At 43.5% G+C, this 15899-nt stretch overlaps 1 protein-coding gene across 2 annotated transcripts in view; it reads right to left on the bottom strand.

Annotated features, from left to right (window-relative positions):
• PLXNB2 (plexin B2) overlaps nt 1–10624 on the bottom strand; it is a 252026-nt gene extending 241402 nt beyond the window's left edge. Inside the window, exons 1-2 of one of the 2 annotated variants that reach the window (XM_014877714.2) lie at nt 10538–10624; nt 869–971 (exon numbers count right to left, since the gene is read on the bottom strand). The gene's annotated coding sequence lies outside the window, so the exon portion shown is untranslated. Of the gene's footprint in view, nt 1–868; nt 972–10142; nt 10162–10537 lie in introns of those variants that run through there. The other variant, XM_014877715.2, reaches the window with a different exon arrangement.
• Between the last annotated feature and the right edge of the window lie 5275 nt (nt 10625–15899).

The raw sequence follows: 15899 nt of genomic DNA, 5'->3' as shown, positions 1-15899 counted from the left end.
CATGATAAGTTATTACACATGAAAAGTCTGAGAAAATAAAAGAAGTCTCTAAGAGGGAGGGAAATGAAGCAAGTATGTAGCCATTTCCAGTCACGAGTGTACAAACACCTTCTTTTTCCAACAAGCTAAGTAATAACATAAAGTAACTCTTCAGCACTGCCTCATTCATAAGCGCCTAACTTCCAAGGTTGCTAAACCCTCTTCTGATATCAGAGTCCCTGTTCAAGTATAATTCAAGTAGATTAATTAAGCCATAAACAACAGAAAACACAGTCTGCCTCTTCAAATTATCAGTAAGGAGAAAATAGCATTAAGAGTTTAGTTTCAAGAATGCTGTTTACATTTACTCATTTTACAGGCATCAGGATCAAAATTAAAAGAGAATAACTAATTGCTACAACTGGGAAAAGTAAATAGGCGTTTAAATTTGAATAGTGGCAACAAGCAAAACATTGCAAAAGTGAATTGGAAAGTGTTACTCTGAGCATTTGAGATACTATGTTTTGATAACTAACTTGGAGATGATTCATACCCACAAATTGCTTAATGTCCTTTTACACTACAGGTCCAGAAGATACAAAACTACACATAAAAATCACTCTTGAATCAGACAATATCCAGGACAATTAGAAAGCAAATACATTTTCATGCCAGATTATTACAATAAATTTGAGGCCATGATATTTCAACCTAAACCCTAAAGCACATATATCCCACACAGACATCTCTCATGTCAGTGCACCAAGCCAACTACACTGCCGTGCTCTACACGACAAACTCCTCCTTTTCAAGCAAGCAGCACAATACTTTGGAAAGAAAAAATGGAGGTTAATACAAAACCCTCAGTCCAAATGAATTCTTAGCCCACCTGAGCAGCACAAGCGTTGCTAGTGAAAGAGACTTCTTGGGGCTCAGGCTTCTGTGCAAACAGCGTCCAGGATGAAATGCCTTTTGATGTGTACTTGCTACTGCTGGAAGAGACACAGAACAGATGGTTCAGAGAACACATAAGACAAGGGACTAGGCAATATGCACCATCAAATGTAAAGAGCTTGCTCAGGGAGTCTATGGGCATCCTCAGCGAGGAATCATTTTGGAGCTGGCATCTCAAGACATTGCAGAAAGTTCCTCATTTTCACATTTTCATCTTTATAAATGCAGAAGGGGTAAGAGTAGGGGTGGTGAAATCTATTGATTTTGCATCATATTTAAGATTTTTTCAGCAACTGAAGGCTTAAAGATGTGACATAAGCAGCAGATATCAAATCATTGGGATTTTAAAACCAGAAAATCAAAACATATAGAACAAATACGTAAAAATCATTTAACTTTAAGATCTCAGAAAAGCTGTCATTAGTGAGTAACATCACAATGCAACTGTAATGCTTCTTTTTCAGTTCAAAATTACTGGAATTATGCTCTACATTACCTAAGTGTTTTATTAGCTACCTGGAAATAAGCAAGTGCTTTATGGTAAAATTAAGAGATTACATGGTTTAGTAACATAAGAAATAAAAACAGAAGACCAATCACAGAGTTAACACAATTACTTGTCAAATTGTGCTCATTCCAACCAAAACAACTGTAAGATGTCTGAATGCAGATTTATATATTAAGTTACAAGGGATGCAGGTAAGGTTTGCATATCAGAGGACTGTGACCTCTGAAGCAAGGAAAGCAAAAGGGACGAAGTCAACACAGCTGCACAGCTAAGCATGGTATTCAGAGCTTCTGTTGTTATTAGAAGGGCTAATACGGCTCCTGGGTTCCAAGATATGAGAGTGAATGAAAATAATGATTGGGTTAGCATGGGGCATACACTAAAGAGTGACACTGAAATACTCTGCCCAGTTCCATGGCTGATGCTCGAAAGAGATGTTGAAAATTATAGAACATGCAAAGTAGAGATACAAAAGCAATTAGCATCTGGGGGGAGAGGGGAGGGTAAAAAGCATGAGGTATAATCAGATTTAAAGATTCAGTCCTTTTGATAAGCCACCCAGACAACTGACAGTTTACTTGATCATTTTTAAGGAAAAAAGTTTATCAACAAAAAAAAGTATTTACTATAGCCACAAGAAAACTTAAAAGGCATGAACAGATGCAATTCAAAACCATAGAAGGCCCTTGTTAGAAACAAGAAAAAATTCTGAAAAGGCAAAACCAAACAGAAACAGCACTCTTAAAGACAGATTTTTTTTTTCCTCAGAATTTTCAAGGTAAGATATGCTTTAGTCCCAGAATTTGTTTGGCCCATGAGCAATGGCCAAGTGAGATGCTCAAACAACTGTGGGACTTGACAGCTCCACTGACCCTAAACTCCAGATGACATTCTGAAAAAACCCCAAACAAAACCTAAAACCAAAGAAAAAACACTCAATCAAATAATTTAAAAAAACCCAAAACATAAGAATATTGCCCTGCATTTTCATTGATGCTACCAAACGAATTAAATGCACAATGGACTGTGAAATGTTTGCAGATCTTCCCCTAGTTAAATGTCAAACCAAGAAGCCATCTGTTAATAAACAGAGATGTCACCTCTCTGGAGTTTTATCCAACCTACTAATACATAAACTCATACCACCACTTAGGAGTCTAGATTGCTGAGGCAAATTAAGTCTTTTGGTTTTTCATCTCAACAGCTTGGGTAGGCAGAAGGTGACAATACCTGGACCACACAGCACATGCATAATCCGAGTCATGAACCCAGCTTTGTGGTTGCAAAGTTACTGACTCTTGAAAAGCTTCTTAAAATTACTTGCAAAGACATTTTCTGCTTGTGTAAAAGCCTTTCAGACAAAACCACTGCCATTTGACATATGTGGGGGAAAAAATCCTCAAAGTCACCCACTTCAGTTGTTTTTAAGGTTTGTCAATGTCACCCACTTCAGTTGTTTTTAAGGTTTGCAACTTCTGCCCATATGAGATGTGCATACATCATAACCACAACTGCAGTTTACATGAGGCACTACTCACTTCATGAGGGAAAAGTTCCAATTGTTGATGATTCATGTCAAAACTGCACAGAAAAAAATTTCACTGCTTTTAAACTACTTAATCATGCAAAACTGGAAATAGAAGAGATCAAACTACTGCCTTTTATTGCCCTATAATTCAACAGGCCCAACACCAAATTTATACCAATTTGTCCCATACTGATTAAACGAAGATAGCATATAAATTCAACACACAGTGATAACACACCAAGGAAGGCCAAATTAATGTTCTTCTGATATATTTAAGAGACATGTTGTATATTTTGGACTTCCAGCTGCAATGAGCATAATCAGATCCATTAAAGAGAAACTAACTAACTAACAAACCAATACAAGCTAAAGGAAATCATACCTTTCTACTATTAACCATTCCAAGTGCCATGTATCTTCAGGAAAGAAGCAGCTTTTATTTGCTTTGCAGGCCTAGTTTAAACCCCAGCAAAAGATTACTAACTGCTCCTGATTCAGGATGGTAAACTTCACCTTGTATTTCAGTTGCACCCTTTTTACCAGATCAATGTGGTTTGTATCTTCTGCCCTCTGTTTTCTCCCTGTGGTTGAATACATTTGACCAATAACAGTTTTCCTATGGGGTAAACATTGGTTAAAAAACTGGTCCTTCATAAATTCTAAACAGTGATGCCAATAGAAATGCAAGAGCTAGATCTTCTTTATATACTTAGACGTCAGAAGGAGATACTATCTCTCCTTAAACTATCTAGAAGATAAACAAGAGCCCTGGGGAAAAAGATCTGAGGAGTTCACTCCTGAAAATTTTACATATTTAAAAAACAGTCAGTAATTATAGACAGAACATTAAGCTTTCTGCATCCCTTCTCTGAGACACAGAGCTATCACATTAATAATTCCTCTAGATAGAGCAAGATTAGTGTCAGGTTTATGAGAGCTTCCTTCAATCCAAGTCAACATGCAGACCTAATCCAGTTTAACTAGAAATATGCTACTCGGGTCTGTTCAGCAATTAGCATGAACGTACCTCATAATAAAAAAAGTAAGTTCTGGAACAATTCAGTTTAAGTGCTAAACATCTCATGGATTTTTATTTAAAATCATGTTCACAGGCAGTTTCCATGTACCTAATCTGGAAGAGTGGTTCTGATGGTTCTACTTGAAGGTACAGTATAGAATTAGGACATTTTAGGGGCAAAGTTTTCCTACAGCTTCCTGGATTCTTGTAGGATTGAGAAGGCTTTCAAAAAACAAAGACAGAAAGAATGACATCTGCAACATAAAGATTGTCAAGAAATACCAAAGCCGTTCACTGCAAATTACGTAATCATAGAATCAGAGAAAGGCGTGGGTTGGAAAGGACCTCAAAGATCATCTCATTCCAGCACCCCTGGATACCTTCCACTAGACTAGGTTACTCAAATCCCCATCCAGCCTGACCTTGAACATGTCCAGGTATGGGGCACTCTCAGCTTCCCTGGACAACCTGTTCCATTGCCTCACCACCTCCACACTAAAGAATTTTTTCCTAATAGCTAATCTAACCTACTGTCTTTCAATTTGAACCTATTCCTCCTTCTCCTGTCACTACACGCTTTTGTAAATAGTCTTGCCCTATCTTCTCTTTAAGTTCCCTTCCCAAAGCCTTCTCTTTTCTGGGCAGAACACCCCTAACCCTCTCAGCCCATCTTCATAGGAGAGGTGCTTCAGCTCACTGATCATCTACATGGCCCTCCCCTGGACTACTCCAACAGTGCCAGAATCTTCTTATGTTGCTGTCAACCTGGCCAGGCTTCTTTGATGCAGCCCAGAATAAATGTGGCTTTCTGGGCTGTGAGTGTGCATTGCGGGATCATGTTGACTTTCTTGTTAACCAACAGCCCCCAAGTTCTCTTCTTCAGGTCTGCTCTCACTTCATTCTCCACCCAGCCTGTACTTGTGCTTAGGATTTCCCCAACCCAGGGGCAGGACGCTGCACTTGGCCTTGCTGAACTTCATGAGGTTTGCACAGGCCCACCTCTCGAGCCTGTCCATGTTCTTCAGGATGGCATTGCTTCCCTCCAGCGTGTCACCTGCACCCCACAGCTTGGTGTCACTGGCAAACTTGCTGAGGGTGCACTCGATCCCACTGTCCAAGTCACCTACAAAGACGTTAAAAGGTGCTGGTTTCAATACCAGCCTGAGGTACACCAGTGGTCTCCACTTGGACATCATACCATGCAACTCTTTGAGTACAACCATCCAGCCAATTCCTTATCTGCTGAGCGGTCCATCTATCAAATCCATTCTCTCCAGTTTACACAACTATACCATGTGGGACAGTGTCAAACTCTTTGTACAAGGCCAGGTAGATGACATTGGTTGCTCTTCTTTCATCCACCAACACTGTAACCCGTAACTGTTACACTGTAACTGTAGAAGGCTATCAAATTTGTCAGGTGCAATTTGCTCATGTTGAAGCCATTTTGCCTGTCACTAATTACCTCCATCTCTTCCATAGGCTTTCACATAGCTCCCAGGAGGATCTGTGCCATGATCTTGCTGGGCCCAGAGGTAAAGTCAGGAAGATTATCTTCACTTTTTACTTGTGACCTTAAACTAGTGATCCCTGTTAACAAGAAAACAAGTGAAACGCTAGGAATAAAGTTTTAATTGGATAACTAACTTCTTGAAGACACACTTTGATTGAATAAATCAAAACTACTAAATTCACTTGTTTTCAGAATCACAAAGCTTTTTGACCAGGGGCGCGTCACAAGTGAAGCTACAAAGGGAGAAACTTGGAAGCTAACTACAAAGGTGGAGCAAGGCTGAAGTCTTTCAGAAGGTGCCAGGTGGACTCTGTCCCCTGATGAGTACTGAGGCTGACAAGCCTGGGGAACTCAGCATGGTGCTAATCATCAATCCGTGCTGGCGCCAGCTCCCAGAAGCTGAATTCCAAAGAGAAACCAAGCGTCCCAACAAGCACGTGGCTGGTGACCACAGCTCTGCTGACACATTCCTCTCTCCTGTATTATGGTGGTGTCAGGCTGAGCAGCTGAGCAGGGGCTGACCACCACATTGACGTTGAGATTTTTTAAATAACTGTTAGTAACATTTATTAAGCACAGACACTTTTAGACATTACAACAACAAGTAAGTTTTCCCTCAACCACCTGAGATGGAAACTCAGAGAGATCCAAAAGTTATATATTTCCAGAGATTCAACTGCAGAGATAGAGATAGAAATAGTTGATTTTAACAGGCAACTAAATTACTATCTGTCTAAAGAAAGTAAGCCCCAGATCCACAAGATCCCCCGAACAGCTTTCCAGTCTGTCTGCTTGCTCCAGGGCTTGGGCAAGCATGTGTCCTCTCCCTCCTCCATCCATCCTCTGCTGCCTCCAGGGGCAAGGACTCCATGGCCTCTTTTTGTAGCCAGATTTGAGCAGTTTTATAGATAGTTAGAAAGCTTTTTGTACCATGAAGCCACTGATCGCTAAATAAAATGTCTATTTTCAACTCCTTATTTCTACACGTGTTTCATCAATTAAAAAGTAAGAGGCTAAACCACTTACTATCCAAATACTGGTTTTTATTACAACAGACATGTCCTCAATCACTTACTCGGGCTATGTGATTTTATTTTATTTTCAACAAGGATTAACTGATCAATGTCAAATTCAAGTGAGACTCAAACAAAACTCTTTAAGTAATGCTCCACTAATCCTAGTTACCTTATTATACCTGGCCTTATTACAGCTAATAATACTCTTTTTTCTTGTTTGTTTGGGTTTTTTTCCCTAGTATTAGCCATTTAAATAGACTCTCCACTATAAACTGTGCTTTACAATTTCCTATGGTGCATTAGAAAACCTGCAAGAAAAGCCAAAATAAATATCCACTACTGAGCTGAACAAAAAGGTAAAAGTGAAGAAGTAGGAGGAATACCACACTGAGGTTGTTTGTTTACTTAATTTCATCATAATTATTTAGACTCTCATCTCACTAATAGCTGTGCAGGTGCTAACTTTACTTCAAGAAGGGCCTAGAGTTTTTGTTTGCATAAATCAAGTACATTTAATCAAGTGCACATTAGCTCATCAACACATTGGATCTGATGAGAAATTGCATAAGTGACAATGCCAAGCTATTTCAGTGAATATTCATGATATCTCTGCGGAACAGGCTGACTGGAGGAGAGTGAGAACAAAATGACAGTAAAAGAACGGTAGCAATTACTTTTCTAGCAGTTAATGCTGCCATTAGCTGCTTGCTGGCAAGAGCTTAAAGTTGCAAATCCCAATTTAAGCTTGTTACCTTAATTTTACAATTGTAATTCAATATTCTGAATGTGACACGAGCGTAACAAATATTTTCATTCAGTGCTTCATACAATAAATAATTTAAAAGTATATGAAAGTTTCCAAATTATAACCATTACAAAAATACAAACGCTTAGTATTACGTCTTCATAAAAAAATGTTCAAATCTTTTTCTCGAAATTGAGCCAGAATCCAAACCCATTTGCAACAATTAAGTGGGGCTCTTTTGTTCTTAATAGGTATTCATGAAGAGGTCTTCCTTCAAAATGTAATTTCTCCTTAGTGATCTTCTGCATGCAATACAAACAACTCCCAGTTTTGTAAAGGTATACAAAGCTTTTATCTAACTTCCAGCATCATCTATAGAAAATTCAGGCAGAGTAATGCTTTTCCCTCAGTGAGGATATTTTACATAACAAGTCTTCAAGTTCATATGAACAAAGCAAGACTTAGATAAAAGAACAAAAAAACTTAGATCACTTTCTGATTTCTAGAATGGATGAATGAGGAAAGGAAGAGAGGGCTGTTCAGGTGCACCATCTACTACATCCTTCTGAAACCCAGAACCTTGTGTGCTGCTAACCAACCTACCAAGAAGGTCACACAGCATCTCCTTGTGCAGAGCTGCCTCCCCAGTACCACTGCCCATCAAGTTCTGGTAGGAGATAGTTCACTGGACTCACATCCACCATTTCAGAAGAATTTAGATGCTTATGGAGTATGGTTCACAACTGTAGCTCCATTCAACTGACCCCAACTGTTTGCTTTGTCCCTCTGTCACAACAGAGAGACATACAGGCGATTCAGGCTCTCAGACTTCACATCACACACTAATATGAACAGCCATAAAATAAAGTTTACATTCATATGCCTGTATGTAAACCCTGACAGATTCAAAGTTCAATGGAATATAACCCTGAACGGCAGAATAACCTCTGGCAAAGGGACAGGGTGAACACCTGAATGCGTCAGCTTCTAGAGCATAAGTCAGAGTCGCAAGTGTATTTATTTTGCTACCCTTCCCATGTCGTTGACAATCCAGGAGTATCAAAGGAGCCTGGCTATCAACACTGTTGTAACAGACTATCATGAGCATCCAAAGCTTCAGTTGCACATTTTGGGGGTTTATGTTACTACAAAATACAGTATCACATTTCAGTGGATTGATCCTAGCTTCTTACAATAATCTCAGATGATTTAAAAAGCCTTTGGTACTTTCAAACTCCTTTCCCAAACACTGACACGATTTAGTTTCTGTATTTGTTTAAGTCACATATTTTAAGAAAGAGTATTTTCTACTTCACAGGCAATCACACTAGGCTTTAGATCCACAAGTATTCTGGATAAGGAGGACAAGCCATGCTAGGCTTGGAAGTAGACTTCCTTCCTCCCTTTTGTTTTGACTGGAAGCATGTTCTATTCTGGTACATCAGTTGTAGGCAGCAGCCCCCATACCCAAGTGTGCTGGATCTGTCTCATAACCTGAGAGGTAGGCAGGATATTAAGCATCAGCCCCACATGCATGTATAATCTCACTCCCTAGCATATAGTGAACAGGTCTCCCAACTGATTTGCCTACAGCATAGCACACAACCCTGCTCCTGCAAGACCAGTTGCTCATTTCAAGCTTTGGGGGAAAAAAGAAGAAAAAAAATCTTTCAGCCCAAATTCCAAATTTAGAATTGATGTCTTCTGAAAAGAACTGTAAAGAAAACTGAAGTCATAGGTGCATACCAGCAGCCTATTACTTACCAACCTTTGCTTCCTCCTAGATTCCATTGTAATGAGAACATAAACAGTAAAATAAGCATATATCTCCCTCGAATGAATTACCTATTCAGAGTTCCCTCTGGTGTTCAATAAGCTCATCATCACATTCAAGGTAACAGCCTTCGTTAGAAAAGCCTAAGTTCCCTCGAGAGCAAGTGAGGGATTTGATGAGCTCAGCGATAGGAACAGGACCATAGTGTTGTAACTTGTGGACAAAAGCAATGCTATTTTCCATCAGATTTCAGTGAGGCAATAAACTTACACTTCCTCCTTTGTATATTCAACCTAGCGTCTGATTAACCCCGAAAGGACCCAAAGGGTTAAAGATCCCTTCTACCTCCCGGTGTCACCAAGACCGACGAAATCTTTGGAGAAGCAAAGTCACAAATTACAGGTACAGCCCATCTGAACGCGGCACGTAAAGATGTTCTGCACCTCCCGAATAACTATGCCTTGAGTCACAAGCCTTTCCAGACTCTCACTCCCATTTGCCTGCACGGAACATGAGCAAAGTACAGTGTATCTAATTAACAGTTTGGAAAGAAAGTTTAAAGCTGCCTCTGCAAAGAGACAAAATGTGTTTGCAAGGAAAATCCCAAACGAGTTCCCGAGTCGGTGCGCAGGCGGAGCGCGGGCTGGGCGCCGGGCCAGTGCCAGCCGCGCCACCGGGGCTGCTGACCCCGGCCGCTTCGGGGTTGCGAAACTCCCAGGAAGAACAGCCAGCCTCCATTGAGCGGGGCGGAGGGAGCTCGCCGGACACCGGCGCTCCCCGGCTGCCGGCCGGAGCCGACTCCCCGCGCCTCCCCCACCTCCCCGCCCAGCACGGCGGCTGGGAAAGGCGCTCCGAGTCCAGAGCCGCCACCCGGGAGCCCCTTAACCAAAACCATCTGGTCACGGGCAGCGCGGTATAAAGCCCCCTCCGCCCCGGCCCTCGCCGCCTACCCCTGGCTCCGCAGCCGAGGAGGAGAAAAGCTGTTCTACACACAACTCATCAGCTCCCGAGCTGGCGGAGACAGGGGGAAGTCGCCGCGGAATTCGCCTTCCCCCTCCCCTCCGCGCCCCATCCCGCGGCGCGGCGGCAGGGCTGGGGCTGCGTTACCTTCAACAGGTGCAGGCGCTGGCGGGAGAGAGCCCGCGGGCACGGACCGTCCGAGTTGCCCGAGCGGGAGCGGCGGCCTCGGCAGCCCGGGGTGGGTGGCGGTGGGCTGGACAGAGGCGCTACGGCAACCCCCGGCTGCCGCCCATGCTCCCGGCGGGCCCCGCCGCCGCCGCCGCCACCGCAGCCGGAGTCAGCGCGAAGGCGGCAGCGGCTGCGGCCACCTCGGAGAGGAAGGACGAGAGCGGCGGGGAGGGAGGGGGAAGCAGAGAGCGAGAGGAGAGAGAAACCGCCCCAAGAGAAATAATCATCACATGGCGGTCACGATCCGCCGCCGCCCCCCGACAGCCAGAGCCTACGCTTGGGAGCCGGGGAAAAGCTGCGAGGAGGGGACACACCTGTAGGCGCAGCACATATCCGCTGTGAGCACAATGCGAGACAGGAAACTGAAAAAACAGCCCAGGGAAGGAGAGAGGCTCCCGTTCGTCCCTCCTTCCCTCCCTCCCTTTCTCCCTCCCTCCCTCTATCCGTCCTCCTCCTCCTCCTCCTCTCTCCACCCCCTGCCCCCGGTCAGGATCCGCTTGCAGCGCTGTCTCATGCAGGGAGATCCAGGCGGAGGGCTGGGAAGCGGCAGGAGCCGGACTTTCTTCCCGTTTTCCTTTCCCTATCTCCGCTTTGTTTTGCCCGCCAGCCAGGCAGAGCCGGCTCGGCGGGGCCGAGTGCTCCCGGAGAACCGGGGCCGCTGCGAGCCCCGCCGGGGGACCGGGACCGGGGCCGGCAGCTCCAGCGCTGGGGGCACCGAGCCCCGGCCGCCCGTGGGCTGAACAGCGGGAGCGGCGAGACTGCCGGCAGCTGCTTCTGGGCAGCCTCTGCCCGCGGCCGGGGTCGGCGCTTGGCCTCCACGGCGCTCTCCAGCTAGGCAGTGGTCTACCTGCTGGGCTGTACCTAAGGGCCTTGGGGTACCTGTCGTATCCCGGTAGTGTCCTGGAGACGCTCCTGAACATGAAGGAACAGTGTAATTCCCGCTCCTTATCCCATGAGCAGAGTCTCTGAGCGCCCAGATGCTGCCTCCCTTCTACACCCTTGTCGTTGAGGGGCCCAGAATATGTCACTGGCATCCCTTTTACTGAACTTGAAGTACTCTAGGGTTCATTCCTGTTAGGTAAATTCTCTGAATCACAATTTCTTTTTCTGCTCAAGCACTCTACTTAATAGCCTGTGTGCAAATTTTTCATGCCTTCCCCCAGAAACAGATCAACAGAGTTATTGCAGTGCCCACTTCGACGTGTTGTGAACACAGCATTGCCTTGCTATAGCATCATCATCTCCACGTTCAGATGTTAAATTTGTCTCAACTATAGCTAATGTAGGGACAATCTATTAAAAGGAGGGATGTCTTAGAAGAATGGCTCAGATAAGCTTTGGTCAGGTTGCTTAGACTTTGTAACTTTCCATCAGTGGAATTTGGACCAGCAGTGTTTCAAGGAGTAATTAATTTGCTGCTCTTGGCACTTTGAGCGCAGCTTCATTAAATGCTGTGTCGTTGTGCTTGCTACTAAAACAACAGGAGACAGCTGATCCAAACGCCATGCTTCCCAAACTGGAAGTTGCTGAAAAGTTACCTTTGCATCTCAAAACAGCAACGAATAATAATAAATTAAAATTTATTATTATTATTAAAACAAATTAAAATCAGCTCCAAAAACCTGGGCAAGAATGAAGTTATACTTTTGGAAGAGATCTTAAAAGTCACTTTCAGACCCTGTCTGTGCAAAGTGCCACCACAGACTTTACAGTGGGTTGGGACCATTCAGACATAATATAGAGTTTTGTGGAGTTTTCCCTTTGGGATTGCATAGGTGAAGCAGACTTTGCTGGCTGGATTTTGCCAGTCTGGCTCAGTTTTTGTGCTAACCTCCACCAGAAGGCCCTTGTCCTTGTTTATTGGCTTCCTTCCTGCTCTTCACCTGACTGGGCTGAGTCACTGCAAGATGAGAAAGAATGGCTCTGGCATAAGTACTATTTCAGAAGGTCTGGATTCCCCTACTGTACCTCTTCACTTACTGGAAGAGAGAAGGGGAATCTGAAGAGAGAGATGGGACTTCCCTAGGAAAACTGGATGAGTCATGTCCTGCAATCCTTGTGAGGAATCCAGTAAGGAGAAACTCACAGGCTGCTAATGGGCTTGGTAACACCTGACTTTCCAGGCTGCTTTCTCAACAACATCTGGGCTTCTGGCCAGGTTGTACCCTAAGTTTTGGCAGAATGCCCTGGAATTACCAGCCTGGCAGCTCTGTTTGTGCCCTGGGCTGTGAATCTCTGCCTTCCATCACACTCTGCCCCAGGGCCTTTCACTGGGGTCTCTGTCACTCATCCCCCTACCCTGCCTGCACCAAACCTAATGTTCTGCTCTCCCTACTCTGGGGAAAAGTCCACATCTGCTCCGTCTGATGGCTACTGACCAGGACTGCACTTGCCACACTTTTACTGTCTCAAAGTGGCTGTACTCAGGTTAAATCTAAGCCTTGGCCCCCTCCCAGCTCACAACACAGTTCCTTTTGGCTGGAACAGTTTCCTCCAGCTCCTGTTCAGCTCCTGTTGCTTTGGCCTCATGACAACTTTTTTAACTAGCCTGCCTGTGGACGTATACAGAGCCAGAGCAATGGTGACAGTTTATTTAGTTCGACAGAAGAGCTAGTGAAGTGGAGCTGTGCTGAATCCTCATCCAGTCCATAACAATCCCTTGCTGTGCACTAGAGTTTGCCAAGTGTGACAGGGATTATGAAGCTGATCTCGAGCTTGAGGTAGCCACACAGCATCCTACCCCAGGATAGCCATCTTCTCTGCTGAGCCTCCATAAATTGCTGTTCTGCTAGGCACATGTGGATGTGCTAAAGCAGCAGTGTGGCATATTGGCCCATGCTTCTACCAGCTGGGACACAAATGTGCGCCACAGCACTCTGATTACTGAATTCCATGCTAAATTCAGCACTTGGCCCACTTGCAAAGGTGAAAGTGCTCACAAGGAGGTCTTCTGCACTTCCTCGTCTTGGAACCAGCACACCATTCTTCTGACCCATGGAGAGGTGATACAGGGAGATACTGTCCAGTGAACTCCAATAAACAGCTGCACATCAAAACCTGCTATTTCCAACTGAAGGATTACTTCCCTCTCTTATCATCATCTACCAAAAAAGAAAAAGAAGAGGTCAAATCAAATCCTAAATCCAGAGGTGCTTAGAAAAGAGCAACAAGTAAAGGACTGAATGATTAACAGATTCCCAGACTCCTGAGAATCTTCACTGCAGTCATGCATATGCACAGGGTGCGGCTCAGGACAGAAACCTTTGTTCCCTCCCTCTCCAGCATCAGGACAGATGACAGGGCTGTGCGTGAATAGAACTCCAGTCTAGGTTTCAATTTCCTCTTTATTTCCTCATTCTGCATTCTGCCTTTCTCTCCTTACTTTGTTGTCACCCATTTGTTGTTACGTGTATTTCCCTGTTTTTTTTTCTCTGCCTGTTATTTTTTCTCTGAATGTTATTTTCTTTTACACTGAAGATGACACCTGTGTCTCTTCCCTGCCTGCTTCTCTTCCCAGTGCCATCAGTTCTGAATGTTGTCCAAAGACACAGCCATACACAGTATTGTTCCGACTGCTGAGACCTCCCAGGCCTGTAGAAAAGAGCCGAATTTTCAGCTATTATTAAAAACACCTTGTTCCGTGATCAACACAAGTAATGCAGCCAGGTTTCCTGTGGTTTCGTGTCTGACTCACTCCTTGCGATAAGCTGGTCTCGCGTTCCTGTTTCATGTCCGATGTGACATCCCTTCTGGGCGGCGGAGGCGGGCGCTGCTGCGGGGCCGGAGCGGCACAGCGCGGCTGCTGCCGAGCGCGGCCCTTCGCAGCCCAGCTCCTCCTTCATCTCTCTCTGCTGGAAAACTCATTTGAGTCTCTTGTCGCTGATGCTCTCAAATCCCAAGGAACTTAATTATCTTTGAGGTTTCTACCTCTTTTATTCATTTGTTTGCAACCAAGCAATGTGTTCTGACATTTTTATGAGGGGCTGATGGGCAGATAAACAGTCAGATGATTGATTACCAGTCTTTAGGAAGGAAGGTTGTTGCCCTGTGGTAATAGAGGTAACTGGAAGGAACCCAAACAGCTAAAAAAGAACATCAAATCCATTGTAAAGTTTTGAAAATTACACTTTCTGTGTGCAGACGGTTTTGATTGTCTGCATGCCCACATGTTGGATCAACCTCCTTACATCCTTACATGCTTGGGGATTTTCCATATCTCAGCTCTCTTCTGAAGGATGGGGAGGGGGAAGAAGGAGAAAAATATTATTCTTCATTGAGCAGCAGTTCATCAGCTCTACTGGGCAACCATTAAGATTCAACCTGCCCTAGCAGTCCTGCTACCACCATCCTTCGTAAGAAATGTTTATCAATAGTGGGAAAGCAAAAGGCACAAGAAGTAGGATACTACCTGAATGGGTTTAGTCTCATGACAAAGATATAAACACAGCATCTGTTAGAATTTTTCACTCTCCATTTGATGTCTCTGGTTTGGATAGGGCACTGTATCATCTTCTGCTAGTGACTGAAATGACCCAAATATACATATTTATATTTTTACAGTCCATAAATCACCCTGGGATCTACTTTTTCTGTAGAAAAAGTGCCAGATAAATATAAGGTGTTATTATTAGATTTGTGAAATGTCACTGTGCACATCCTGATTTTCATGCCCTTTGCACCAAGCTCACATGGCAGATCAATTTGTATACATCTGGGGTTGTTCTTTGCTTGATGGATTTCTCAGTGTCCATTTTCCAACAATCCAGGAAAAAAATTGTTTAGGGGGTGAAATAACCTAAGGTTAACTGTACAGCTCCCTACATTTTTTTCCTTTCATGCTAGAAAATATTTGATCCACACAGAGAAAGTGAGCTTTGGTATTTCCTAACCAGCCCTCACTTGATGCATTTGTTTACCCCTGTGCCAAATACTACCCAGACAAAATTTTTCTTTTGTTTAGTTTTGCATATACTTTTTACAAATATAAATTGCTGCACAAAGGTATGTGATAAAAAAGCAACAGGCTCTGGATACAATTTCCATGTAGAATCCACAAAAAACCTTATATGGATGTGTGCAATACCTATATGCATATGCATAACTATTACAAGTAGCAGCCCTTGCAGTCAAGACTTGATGTTCTGACTTTGCCCTGGTTGCCCCTGGTTGTGTGTGAGCCTGGTTAAGAGATCTTTGGTTAATGAAGAGTTTCATATAGGCAATTCTTGCATTTTTTAAAACCAGCTTGAATTTTTTGGGGAATTTAATTAAAAGAAATGTGTAAGAATGAACATTTATAAGAATTTTCATCAGGAAGTTTAGTGGTGTTTCAAGATGTAGGTAAAATAAAAATTAATTTGGCCCTGCCCTTTCCTCCCTTCTTCTTTTGTTATTTAAATACAAATACACATACACACATAAGGACACACACCTGTATATATATATATATATATATATATATATATATATATATATATATATATATATAACCAGACAAAGCAGCATATCCAACTGGTCATGCTGCTTAGAAAAACCCTGAAACCATTGCTCTGCCATTCTTTTTAACCACAGCCAATATACTTAGACTTGGTAGTATTGGTAATTCCTCAACTGGTAGAAGAATTGGGATCAGCTGGCTCCCATGTATGCTTCTATAAAATATTTATATTGTAGAAA

The sequence above is a fragment of the Sturnus vulgaris genome, chromosome 5 (genome assembly GCF_052056855.1).
Source record: "Sturnus vulgaris isolate bStuVul1 chromosome 5, bStuVul1.hap1, whole genome shotgun sequence".
Classification (NCBI taxonomy): Eukaryota; Metazoa; Chordata; class Aves; order Passeriformes; family Sturnidae; genus Sturnus; species Sturnus vulgaris.
The sequence above is the reverse complement of the archived record's forward strand: the minus strand, read 5'-3'. Positions and strand labels throughout refer to the sequence as shown.